The 13,256-nt window shown below is 36.3% G+C and overlaps 2 pseudogenes across 1 annotated transcript; both read left to right on the top strand.

Annotated features, from left to right (window-relative positions):
• Positions 1–2,542: 2,542 nt before the first annotated feature.
• Positions 2,543–12,985, top strand: LOC149236044 (putative LRR receptor-like serine/threonine-protein kinase At4g37250 pseudogene; annotated as a pseudogene).
• LOC149236045 (glycolate oxidase 1-like) lies at positions 3,338–6,690 on the top strand (annotated as a pseudogene). The gene is made up of 11 exons (XR_016268195.1): positions 3,338–3,354; positions 3,539–3,663; positions 3,747–3,793; positions 3,946–4,023; positions 4,205–4,329; positions 4,759–4,828; positions 4,929–4,991; positions 5,334–5,403; positions 5,505–5,605; positions 5,697–5,801; positions 5,966–6,690. The product of XR_016268195.1 is annotated as a glycolate oxidase 1-like (transcript).
• Positions 12,986–13,256: the final 271 nt, after the last annotated feature.

The raw sequence follows: 13,256 nt of genomic DNA on the forward strand, positions 1-13,256 counted from the left end.
TATCAAATCGTTCGGTGATTTCTTCTTACTAACAAGCCTGCGCAAGAAAAGCAACCCAAGCATAAAATATTCTTGTTATAGATCGCCAGCAGCAACAATCAGGGTAGACATCTGATTATCATAATCAGTGGGAGACTTGTAGACATGAACAAATAGGCATTAAATAAGTAGGGACTGTATATGTTTACTTTGGATTTTGACAAGTTAGTTATTTTACTGTGGGTATATACAACCTACAACCTATTAGCAAACTGTATATTTGTTATATATTTGTTGCCCACATTAGTGGGTCTGCCTAGGTTGATAGCTTTTTTTTTGAAATCTCCATTGCAACAACTTTAACAGATACATAATCCTGCTAGGAATTGGATCACACAGACCTCTTAACACTTGCGCCCCATTACTGACTGGTTTCTGCTTTTAAGCATCGAATTTTTCAGGCGATTTGAGTGGCATGATCCAGGTCTCTTAACTCTAAACGCGCAGAAAATGCTTTTAGCGCAGAGGATGAGCTTGACAGCGATGAGGATAAAAAGAGTAATTTTACTACGCTGTCGGAATTCCATGGTCCGTCCGGCTTCGCAAAGTCTGGCAGCCTGGAACGAAGCGACTGGGTACAGCTCCCGGGTACTCCCACGCAAGCGCTTCAAGTACAGTTGTGGTTTCTGTAGACATTAAGTTTTTTAATGAATTGACAAGCTATAGGGTGTTTTTCTGTAATTGGTCGTTTGAATATTGATAAGATATTATGAGCCATAACTGCAAATGGCTTGCTACATCACTCGTGTCCTTGACTGTTCCGTATCACAAGAAACTGAACTATCATTTTTAGATTCTCTGTCATTAATTCATTCATATGATAGACCTCTCTGCCAGAACTAGCCGAAGATTATCGACCCATCATATGCTCGGAATATTAAAGTACAGGGTTCCTTGCCTGTACTTCTCGGTTCAATGTTTCAACTTGACAGGATTTCTAAGAGGCGGATAAGGTTGTACCAACAGTTATGATAATGATAATTTTAAGTTTGAGGGGTGGATAAGGATTTTCCAACCATGGGTGGTAATATTGTAAATTTATTCCAAATATCAAAATTTTAGACTATTACAAATCTATTCCAAACACCAAAAGTTTAGAGTTGGTGATTGGATTTGTTTTCATATTGTTTTGTGGTAGATAACTAAATTGATAGATTATTCATTTTTTTGGAATAGGCAAAGTGGGTTTCTCACAAGTATAAGAATTTTGTCACAGGGTGAATAATTAATTAAAATAGTGGCAATTTCACTTTTTTTTTTTTTTTTAATTTTCATTAAATGGTTTTTGCTGTTTTTTTTGAGTAAGAATGCCTATTTGTTTTACATTGACATAAATGTATTGATTCACATGAAATTTTGGAAAGCTTTAAAAATAAATCAATAATGTTTTTTAAATTTTAAATATAAAATTGATATAATATATATATATATATATATATATATATATAAAATGTTTTTTAAATCGTTAAGAATTAATATATAATATATTAATAATAATAAAAAAATATATTTATTTGATAAGAGGTAGTTTAGAAAAAGGTTAATACTCCATGCAAAAAAACAAAGTAAAAAATTGAAACAAAAGCTTTTGATGTTAATACCACATGCAAAAGAAAAATAGGTAAAAATAGAAACAAAAGCTTACAATAAAATTTAAAGATTTAATGGTAGAGAATATTTTTAAATATGTTGTCTGGTTGGTAGTTTATGATACACTATATCATTGGCAAAGGGTAGCATTCACACTTTCGAAGTTAGCATCCACATCTCAAGAAAGTTATCTTTACACCGTAAGGTGTTTCCCTCTGAAATGAACTTCCCTAAAATCTACTTGTCATCTGTGCCGTTAGATTGTGTTAGATGATTAGAAGATTGTTAATCGTTCGATCAAGGGAAGGTAGTTGAGTGGTTGCAACTGTTCATGATATTCGAAACAGTTGCAAACCTTTGCCTGAATGCTGCTAGATTGGAGCCTGAAAGATTTGCCTAGGGTACCCTTTTCGTCTTCTCTACTCTTGCTTCCCGTGCTACCCTAACAGACCTCTGAAACGGGCTCCATCGAATCTCTAGGGAAAATTTCATCCATGGCTTTCCTGAATGTAGAAATGAGATCCGGATCAAATAAGGTTAGAGATGAATTGTCTGATGAAGGCTGTTGCATCCAAATGGTTTTTGTGATTGAATCTGCAGGAGTCAAGGGCGAATCCACCCCAGAGGAAGAAAAACCTTTGAGAAATCCATTGCCCTTGTCGAAATTTTTCTTCAGATTCGTGTTGGGTGTTGTTGAAGACTCCTGCGAATTTTCATCTGCAATTTTTACACCAGGGGTAACCTTGTGCCTTTGACTGGACCCATTCCACAGTTTGGAGCTCTTATGCATTAGAAAAATGATGCTTTTGCTGGTAATCTAGGTCTTTGTGGTCACCCATTGACAATTTTTTTTTCAATTCCTTTAACACTCTCGGATCCTCCAAAAATCAACTCACCTTCAGCACTTGCAGCCATGCCTGTTATTAACAAGGGAAAACGTCTAAGTAAAGGCATCATATCTACCATTATAGTTGGCGATTTTGTAGGGATAAGCCTCCTTTGCGCAATTTTTGTGTACCATTACTGGGTAACAAGAAGAAAGGAGTTAGAGGATGGGCCTAATACCAAGAATATTCATTTGGATGACAATGGAGACTGTTCTTCCAGTTCAGGTAGAGTTGGATGGCTCTGCCTTAAAAAAGTTGATGAGAGCTCAGATGGAAGTTTCTCGGACAATGGAGATCAACAACAAGGAACTTTTGTGACATTAAATGGAGATCTTGACATGGAATTAGATAAGCTACTTAGAGCCTCTGCATATATATTAGGTTCCAGTGGTTATACTATATTGTACAAGGCAGTTTTGGAAGATGGGCTGACTTTTGCAGTAAGGTGACTTGGTGATGGTGGTTTGGAAAGGTATAAGGATTTTGAAGCAGAAGCTAACGCAATCAGTAGGGTTAAACATCCCAACATTTTTCACCTCCGAGCTTTCTATTGGGGTATAGAGGAAAAATTGTTGGTTTATGAGTACATTCCACATGGAAGCTTGGCAAATGCCTATTATGGGGGGTTCCCTTGTTCTCTTTTTTCCATTTCATGTATATCTGCAGGAAATCTCATTCAATTCATTTCTACATGGTTGTTTTTTATTTTTTTTACAAAGATAGCCCTTCAATCACTTGCATATTATGAGTTTCTTATGGATTCTACAATCTCCCCTTTTTAGCTACTATACCTTCAGCCAATACATAGTCATTTGAAAAAGATGTACCTTCAGCTCCCGCATCTATTTTTTCACCATCTTTATGACCGCAATCAGCTTAGATAAACATTGAATAGCTACAATTTTCAATTTTAGTCACCCTATCGTGGGCCAAACTTTTGAACATTATGGCACCTATTCCATTACAAGCATCAGGGGAATTGACATTATTACAAATATTTTGGTTGATGTTGTATGTATCAGGTTCTATCCCCGTATATTGGTTGATGTAACAAAGGTGGATCTGAGTACCATTGTGTTGGGATTCAAGATATCAATGCCTATTATGATTGCTCCAATTGCCATGCAAAAGATGGCTCATCCCGAAGGTATGCATTAGATTATTGTATTACAGTTAACATCCTATTTTGATGCATATATTTTCTGAAAGTGAATCCATCATCTTTTACAGGGGAGTATGCTACTGCAAGAGCCATGTCAGCTACTAGAACTATAATGGTTTGGGCATTGGACCTCTCTTTGTGGGATCGATCTTCTGAATGTTTTAATTTCCTTCTAGTTATTAAGGATTTAAGAAATTATAATGATTTTGGATTTTGAAATAGTTTGTTGTGTTGATAAAAATTGAGGCTTGGACATAGTTGTTGTAGACGCATTCTTCATGGGATACATCAAGTGTTGAAGAGGTTGCTTCAACTGGACCAGGCATTCGCTTTTTTCAACTTTATGCAAATTTGTCATTTCCACCCATATGATTGTATTTCCATTTTTTTTGAGATGTAATTGAGTTCATATCCATCCAATTGTATTATAGGCTCCTAAACCAATGGTAAGATCAATTATATTGCTTTGGGTTTACTAAATGTGGATGTATGAGTGGTGTTAAAATTTAGATGTCATTGGTGGCAGGTTTACAAGAATAGGAATGTTGTTGCACAACTTGTTAGAAGAGCAGAGAGGGCTAGTTTTAAGGCAATTGCACTGAATGTGGACACACCTTGACTTGGGTGGAGGGAGTCTAACATTAGAAATAGGTAGTGAAAATTCATTCTATTTTAGATTTGTTGATAGGAGTAGGTAGACATGTGGGATAAATCTTGTATTCAGAGTATACTCCTCTTTAACGTTAGGAGTTTGTACCCACGTTTTAACACTTTCTCAGCTCTCAATAAAAATAAGAACATTGTGGAATTCTTTTAGGATCAGAAGCGACGCTAGGATTAGAAAAAGCATTTAGCACCTATAATGTATCAAACTTAAAATAAGTCAGAAGTCTCCATTTTATCTGGGATTCCTCTTTGTTCATCCCTTTTCCGACCCTGAGGTATCTAATGTTCTAAAAAGTCTCATTGTGATATCCACTCATACATGGTAGACAGTAAGGCACACCTCTGTGTTGAGATTCAATTCTGGATCCATAATTGTTTTTGACTTCTATTGATTTCTCTTTGTCAAAAATGTAGATTCCCATTGCCTACATATCTTACCTTAAATAATTTCGAAGGTTTGGATCTTGGGAAAATGGACAAGTATGTATTCCATTTTATGAGTTCTTTAAATAGAAGGATTTTGTTTTTAGTTCTTCCTATATTCAAGGTCTAGACTTCTTCCTTAAGTTGGTTTTTTCTTGTAGACAACGGATTCTAGACTGACATCATATGTTGCAGGTCAAACTGACAAATCAATTAGTTGGAAGGTTTGTAATAGTACTAGTAGAGAGATATTTCAAATAATTCTTCAGTATTGTGTTTGAATAGAATGAAAATGGATAGAGAAGCACCTGGAGAAGTCTTGGGGTTGAGTTCTTGCCTTTGCTTGTAACCTTCTGAATCTCAGAAAAATTATTTGTGATGAGTCATATTATGATTTACATCGTCAAGAAATACTTCGTATCCTTTTTCAAGAAATACTCTGTATCATTTTTCCAAATTTTAAGCTGAAAATATGCATATTGTCACACCAATGCATTTGATTACCCATTTAATACCAAAATAGAAGGCACAAGTCTAAAAATTGTTTAGTTTGAGTTTGTGAGTAGGATGTGAAATGGTTGCAGACAATTACCAGTTTGCCAATACTTGTGAAGGGGGTTTTGACTGCTGAGGACAGTAAGTGTTTTTGGGCTTTTCGGCATGTAACACATGGGGATCCCTAAGTGATTTTCATAATGAGTAAAGTTGATAATAATAATTATGAATGTATTATACAGCAAGGCTAGCCATCCAAGCAGGCATACAAGGTATAATTGTATCCAACCATGGAGCTCGACAACTTGATTATGTTCCAGCAACAATAAGCTCTTTGGAAGAGGTGTGCACCACAACATTGCATTAGTATATTTTTTCGTAGGAAATTTTGGATACCTGACCCAGTGATGATTTATGGAGAGTGTATATGGCAGGTTGTAAAAGCCGCACAAGGTCGAGTTCCTGTGTTTCTGGATGGAGGAGTTCGGCGTGGCACAGATGTTTTCAAGGCATTGGCTCTTGGAGCCTCTGGCATATTTGTAAGCATATTATTTAATTGACCTATTTTCCTTGTAGGATTTTGTGGTGACCATTCATTCTGAATATTATTGTTGATCTATTGTAGCTGGATGGTGGTTGATTTCTATAACATGCAATATATTTCAGAATCTTATAGCTTATGATGTTGTATTGGGGATTGCAGATTGGGAGGCCTGTAGTTTTTTCTTTGGCTGCAGAGGGAGAAGAAGGGGTGAGAAATGTTCTGAAAATGTTGTGGGACGAGTTTGAACTAACGATGGCCTTAGCAGGATGTTGTTCAGTGAAGGAGATAAATCGAAATTACATTCAAACTGAGGCCGACATGATTCGATCTATATCAAGGCTCTGAAACGCTCTGCTCTCACATGAGTGATTGTTGATCAACAAAGTGAATATGCAATTGCTTGTGCTTTCTAATTTGATATGTCCTTATGCAGTAGTTCCAGATATTAGCAATATTGTTAAAACTAGTATATTTTCAGTCTAAGAGCTATGCTGCCAGTAGGATCTATATCTGCTGAGAATTTATTCAAATTGTTCTACAAAGCTCTGGTGCTTTTGCCTGGAAATCATGTTATTCTGATTAAAATAATTGAAACACTGAGGATTATTACCTCTGCCTCTGCAGTTTCTTGTGCTTTTAAAGTTAGCTTATTCTTGCAATAGCTTTACTGATGATTCTTGGACAAAAAAACACGTTACCAACCTAATATTTTTGTAAAATGGTATTGTATGAGTCGGTGCATACAACAAATATATCTCCAGAAAGATGAAATCAGGACAAAGGTATGTCAAATGGGAAGGTTACTAAGATCACCTATGACAAGTCCCATTCTTGCCTGATAGCAATATCAAGTTGTTTAACATTATCATTTTTCCATTTTGTAATTTGGTTATTTATGTGTTGATTGCTGTAATTTTAATTAATGAGATCATAAATTTCTATGTAATAGAGCAAATATATCTCCAGAAAGATGAAATCAGGACACAGGTATGTCAAATGGGAAAGTTACTAAGATCACCTATGACAAGTCTCATTCTTGGTTGATAGCAATATCAAGTTGTTTATCATTGTCATTTTTCAATTTTGTAATTTGGTTATTTATGTGTTGATTGCTGTAATTTTAATTAATGAGATTATAAATCTATATGTAATAGAGGTTTGTTTTTTTAATTTAAATGTACAGTGTGTTAAAATACAAAAGTTAATATACTTATTATTGTAAATATGAACATAGAAATCGGATATATACGTGTGATTGGATAATTTGAAAGAGTGTTTCACATTAGTGTACATTTTTTGTATGTTGTTTTATCATGAGATTCTAAGTATTTGGTCTGTACCAGTTGGTATCAGAGCAAAAGATCCTCAAATTAGCACTTTCAAAAGTGGCATCTTACCATTTCATTAGAACTTTACTTTCGAATAATTGAATTTCATGGAAGTGTAAGGTTAGAAAGATAACAACAAAGTATATATGGTCAAATGTTAGAATCTTGTTTGCCATAATTTGAGAGTTACAATATGTCATGTATGCAGACACACCTCCCATGGTCATAGGGGCACTCCAATTCAAAATTTCTTCTGCTCTCCAATCAGATTTCCTATATGGTTTTTCAATTGTACTCTCCCATATTAGAACATATTTTGTATGAAAAACATAGGTGAAATTATATTGCATCACTGAAATCAGCAAGCAAACCTAATCAACATCCCACATACATGATATGGAAAGATTGCATAGTAGAACCAATCATGTGTATAGAATTTAGATGCGAAATCAAATACTAGGATTAAAAGAGATAACTACAATACCTAATCAACATCCACATACATGATATGTGAAGATTCCATAATAGATCCAATCATGTGTATAGAATTTAGATGTGAAATCAAATACTAGGATTAAAAGAAATAACTGCAATTAAATATGCAAACAATGACATTTCTATTCAAATTTAGTCTCAATAAACTAGAGTCACAGTCTAATGGAAACTAATGAATCTAGGAATGCATTTATATACGAAATTTAGCATGTATACATAGTGATCTTAAATCCATGAGTTGTAGACCATTGGTTTATATGAGATCTAGTCTCCATTAGATCTCAAGTTCAAACCTCATGGGGAGGGGTTGAGGATGGGAGCTACCTACGATGGAAATAAATTATCTTGAGAGACATCCATGGTTGACCAAGTCTCACACAATATCAGTGCCAACATCCCACTAGTGGGCAGATTGTTCTTCCATTCAACATTAGGGATGTCACCGACATAGGCTCTACCTACATGATTTTAAAAAATAGTAATTTTAAGATACATTTACGGAAATCCATTAACATGCATATATAAATAAGGTGGGTATATGAGGTTCTGGGATAAAACCTCCTAGTCTGTTCAAATTCAACCCAACCTGGCTTACAGATGTGAGCTTCACTAGGCTAGTAAAAGAAACCTGGAGACCTTTTGATCTTCTGTCGAATGAGTTAGCAAGAAGACAATTTGCTCAAAACCTCAAAGCTATGAAGGAAGCAACTATAAAGTGGTCGGTGGAAAAAAGGAAAAGGGATGCTCAGGTGCTTTGTGTAGTGGAAGCAGACCTAAAAGTTATATCAGAAGGCCCTTCAGAAGGATATGCCATGGAGGTATCAAAGCCACTCCTAACCCAATTGGAAGGGAGGAAGAAAAAACTCTTAGCTGACATTGAGGCAACTTGGAGACTTAAAAGCTGAGCCATTTGGCTAGAAGGAGATGATGAGAATACTAAATTCTTTCAAAATTACACCAAAGGGAGGAAGATGAGCAATATTGTATGGAAGCTAAGGGGCCTAGAAGGGAATACAACCTCCTCCTTCGAGAATCTTGCTACAATGGTGACCAACCATTTTAGTTCTCCTTTCAAAGAACCCAAGAGAGCCTCTATAGTCGAGGTGGTCAAATTAGCCTTGTTCTTCCCAAGATTTCAGCTCCATATGACAATGAGATGTTGATGGAACCCATAACTGCTAAAGAGCTCAAGAAGGTTTTAAGTGGCTTCGAAAAAGACAAGAGCTTGGGGCCAGATGGCTAGACAAACGAATTCTTTTGGTATTATTTTTTAACTCTTTGGTGATGATCTCTTAAGAGTCATTGAAGAATCCAGATCTACTGGTCATATGCATGCCTCCTTCAACTCCATCTTCCTTGCTTTAATTCCCAAATCTGATGATCCCTCTTCTTTTGATGATTTCCGCCCTCTCTCTCTATGTAATTGCATTTACAAAATTATAGCCAAACCATAGCTCTTCACATCAAACCCATCCTATCCAAATCTATCTCTGAGGAACAGTTCGCCTTTCTGGAAGGCAAACAAATTCACGAGGCCATTGGTGTCACCTAGGAAGGCCTCCACGATCTCAAACAATGGCGTCTAAAAGGAGACATTCTGAAAATTGATCTCTTCAAAGCTTTCAATCATGTTAGTTGGCTATATATTTGAGTTCCTCACCCACATTGGCTTCAAAATAGACTTATCAATTGGATTATGACTTGCATCTCCTCGACATCCTTTGCAGTCCTCATAAATGGCTCTGCTTCTCCTTTCTTTAGAGTTGAACATGGATTAAGGCAAGGTGGACCTCTATCTCCCCTCCTCTTTCTCAAAAGTGGGATGTTTATTCCTTTGGGGTTATTTTTCTGGAGATTCTTATTGGGAAGCTACCTCCAGATAAGGATTTTGCAGCATGGGATCAAAACTTTGTTGATGACAAGCATCCCCTTTTGTGCATCATAGATCCTACTCTTCGACCAGAGGTTGAAGGAAGGGAAGAAATCTCAGAGTCTGTGGGGACTGCATTGAATTTTTCTTCTGCTTCCCTTCAAAAGAGACCATCAATGAAGGAGGTATTGCATTTTCTAGAAAAATGCCATCATCCACAATCGGTTAACCAATTCGTTCTTCCTATGTAGCATCCTTGCTTTGACATAAGTTGGACAGAGATGAGGAATTACACCCACATTCCATATTCAACAACTCTACTTAGACATTGACATAACTGATATAGACAACTCTATGATTGGGACTCAGCAATAGACAAACTCTGCTGTCAACTTAGCTGCTTATGAAATGGCCAGAGTCTTCTTAAATATTTCAATATTTCTACAATTGAGGATTGTAGCAAAGCTCAGGGATCTTATGAGGCATCCACGTTCTCACAGTTTACTTGCAACTCATTCTCAGTTTTAAAGGGAAGGTGATATATGGTTTATTATTGTTGCAATGGTAGGGGATGGATTTTAATTACTGGTTGGACCAAAAGAAATTGATGAAAATCAATATTAACTAGTTATTGATAATTTTTCCCACTCAGTTCCCTGAGGTCGAGTATAATGCTTTCCTTTCTTATCAAAGAGTATTGATTCCTTTTCAATTTCAACATTCTGGAGAACCAAGTCCAGTTCTTAGTAATCATTGCAAAAGAGAGTCCGTTATCATGTAGGGTTTGAATTGTTATTCTCCTCTTTTTTCATGCTAGTCTTGATCATCTTGTTCATCTTCTAAGGTTCTTAGTGGCCTATCCTTTTCAGATCCTTTGACTAACACATTATCTCTCCAATCCTGCAGGAAGGTCATCAAACTCTCCCTTTTATCTGCCATGGTTGGCCAAGATTAAAATTGCAAAGGGAGTAGCCAGAGCCCTGGCTTATTTACATGAAAGGAATTTTGTTCATGGAAATATTAAGCCAAGCAACATCCTTTTGGGCTTTGACATGGAACCATACATAGCAGATTTTGGGCTAGAATAGCTACTGGACACTGCCAATGTCAAGTATAGTAGCTCTGCTATCCACCTAAGGAACCTTGAAGGTATATTTTCAGGGAGAAAATGCTCCACTGGCTCCCACGATAGCCTACAAACAACACCTGATTTGCTGAGCAGTCCAGGCACATCCAAGAACTTTGTATCTCCTTACCAAGCCTCAGAGGCATTGAAAATTCTCAAACCCAACAAAAAGTGGGATGTTTATTCCTTTGGGGTTATTTTCTAGAGATCCTTACTGGGAAGCCACCTTTAGATAAGGATTTTGTAGCATGGGGTCAAAACTTTGTTGATGACAAGCATCGCCTTTTGCACATCATAGATCCTACTCTTCGACCAGAGGTTGAAGGAAGGGAAGAAATCTCAGTGTCTGTGGGGATTGCATTGAATTGTGCTTCTGCTTCACCTCAAAAGAGACCATCAATGAAGTAGGCATTGTATTTTCTAGAAAAAATGCCATCATCCACAACCGATTAACCAATTCTTTCTTCCTATGTAGCATCATTTGTTTGACATAAGTTGGATAGAGATGAGGACTTACACCCACATTCCATATTCAACAGCTCTACTTGTACATTGAAATAAATGATATAGACACTTCTATGATTGAGACTCAGCAACAGACAAACTCTGCTGTCAACTCAACTCCTTATGAAATGGCCATAGTCTTCTTAAAAATTTCAATATTTCTATAGTTAATGATTGTAGCAAAAATCAGGGATCAAACTTAACTACATGCTTATGAGGCATCCACGTTCTCATAGTTTACTTGCAGCTCATTCTCAATTTTAATAGGAAGGTGATATATGGTGTATTATTGCTGCAGTGGCAGGGGATGGATTTTAATTGCTGGTTCGACCAAAAGAAATTGATGCAAATCAATATTGAAAATTAGATTTATTGGTTCAACTATATTTTGCATATACAAAGAAGAAACTGCTCTTTTTTCAGGTTAGAATATTTATATATACATGTTCATCTTAGCAACAAATGATAATTTATCAAAACCATGAGAATGTTACACAGCTTCCTTCATAAGCCTTCTTAGGATGACGATGAAATAAGACAAGTGATCCTATGCTTGTATTTGTATCTTATTCTACATAACATCTTCTTAATTAGATGGAGACCAATTAGCTACAATATCTATATCAGTTTCTATGGAATGTTTCTACTGTTATATATTAAACAGGTCCATTATACCATCTTACTAGATTTTGTAGAGTCTATGCCTGTTTTCTCTTCTTTAGAATATATATCAACCCTTTTTTTTGTTTCAAGGATATGTTGCAGTTTATTTCATTTCTCTTTTATCTTTAAGATGGATATTTATTTTTTTATCACCACGTTCTCTATGGTTCATTTAAATTGGATATTTTTCATTTTGTGCACTGGGTTCTCTGTATTTTGTTATAACTAGTTATTGATAATTTTTCCCACTGAGTTCCTTGAGGTCGAGTATAATGCTTTCCTTGCTTATCAAAGAGTATTGATTCCTTTTCAATTTCAACATTCTGGATAACCAAATCCAGTTCTCTGTAATCATTGCAAAAGGGAGTCCATTATCATGTAGGGTTTGAATTGTTATTCTCCTCTTGTTGCATGCTAATCTTGAACATCTTGTTCAACTTCTAAGGGTCTTAGTGGCCTATCCTTTTCAGATCCTTTCACATTGACATTGACTAACACTACATCTCTCCAATCTTGCAAGAAGGTCATCAAACTCTCCTTTTTATCTGCCATGGTTGGCCAAGATTAAAATTGCAAATGGAGTAGCCAGAGGCCTGGCTTATTTACATGAAACAAAGTTTGCTCACGGAAATATTAAGCCAAGCAACATCCTTCTGGGCTTTGACATGGAGCCATACATAGCATATTTTAGGCTAGAAAAGCTACTGGACACTGCCAATGTCAAGTATAGTAGCTCTCCTATCCACCTAAGGAACCTTGAAGGTATATTTTCAGGGAGCAAATGCTCCACTGGCTCTCGCAATAGCCTGCAAACAACCCCTGATTTGTTGGGTAGTCCAGGCACATCCAAGAACTTTGTATCTCCTTACCAGGCCCCAGAGGAATTGAAAACTCCCAAACCCAACCAAAAGTGGGATGTTTATTCCTTTGGGGTTATTTTTCTAGATATTCTTACTGGGAAGCCACCTTCAGATAAGGATTTTGCAGCATGGGGTCAAAACTTTGTTGATGACAAGCATCGCCTTTTGTGCATCATAGATCCTACTCTTTGACCAGAGGTTGAAGGAAGGGAAGAAATCTCAGTTTATGTGGGGATTGCATTGAATTTTGCTTCTACTTCCCCTCAAAAGAGACCATCAATCAAGGAGGTATTGCATTTTCTAGAAAAAATGCCATCATACACAATAAATTAACCAATTCTTTCTTCCTATGTAGCATCCTTGCTTTGACATAAGTTGGACAGAGATAAGGACTTACACCCACATTCCATATTCAACATCTCTACTTAGACATTGACATAACTCATATAGACACCTCTATGATTGGGACTCAGCAACAGACAAACTCTGCTGTCAACTCAGTTGCTTATGAAATGGCCAGAGTCTTCTTAAAAAATTCAATATTTCTGCAGTTGAGGATTGTAGCAAAGCTCAGGGATCAAACTTAACTCCATGCTTATGAGGC

Source organism: Pinus tabuliformis, chromosome 8 (assembly GCF_031772625.1).
Source record: "Pinus tabuliformis cultivar Carrire ecotype Pingquan chromosome 8, CPIR1, whole genome shotgun sequence".
NCBI classification, from domain to species: Eukaryota; Viridiplantae; Streptophyta; class Pinopsida; order Pinales; family Pinaceae; genus Pinus; species Pinus tabuliformis.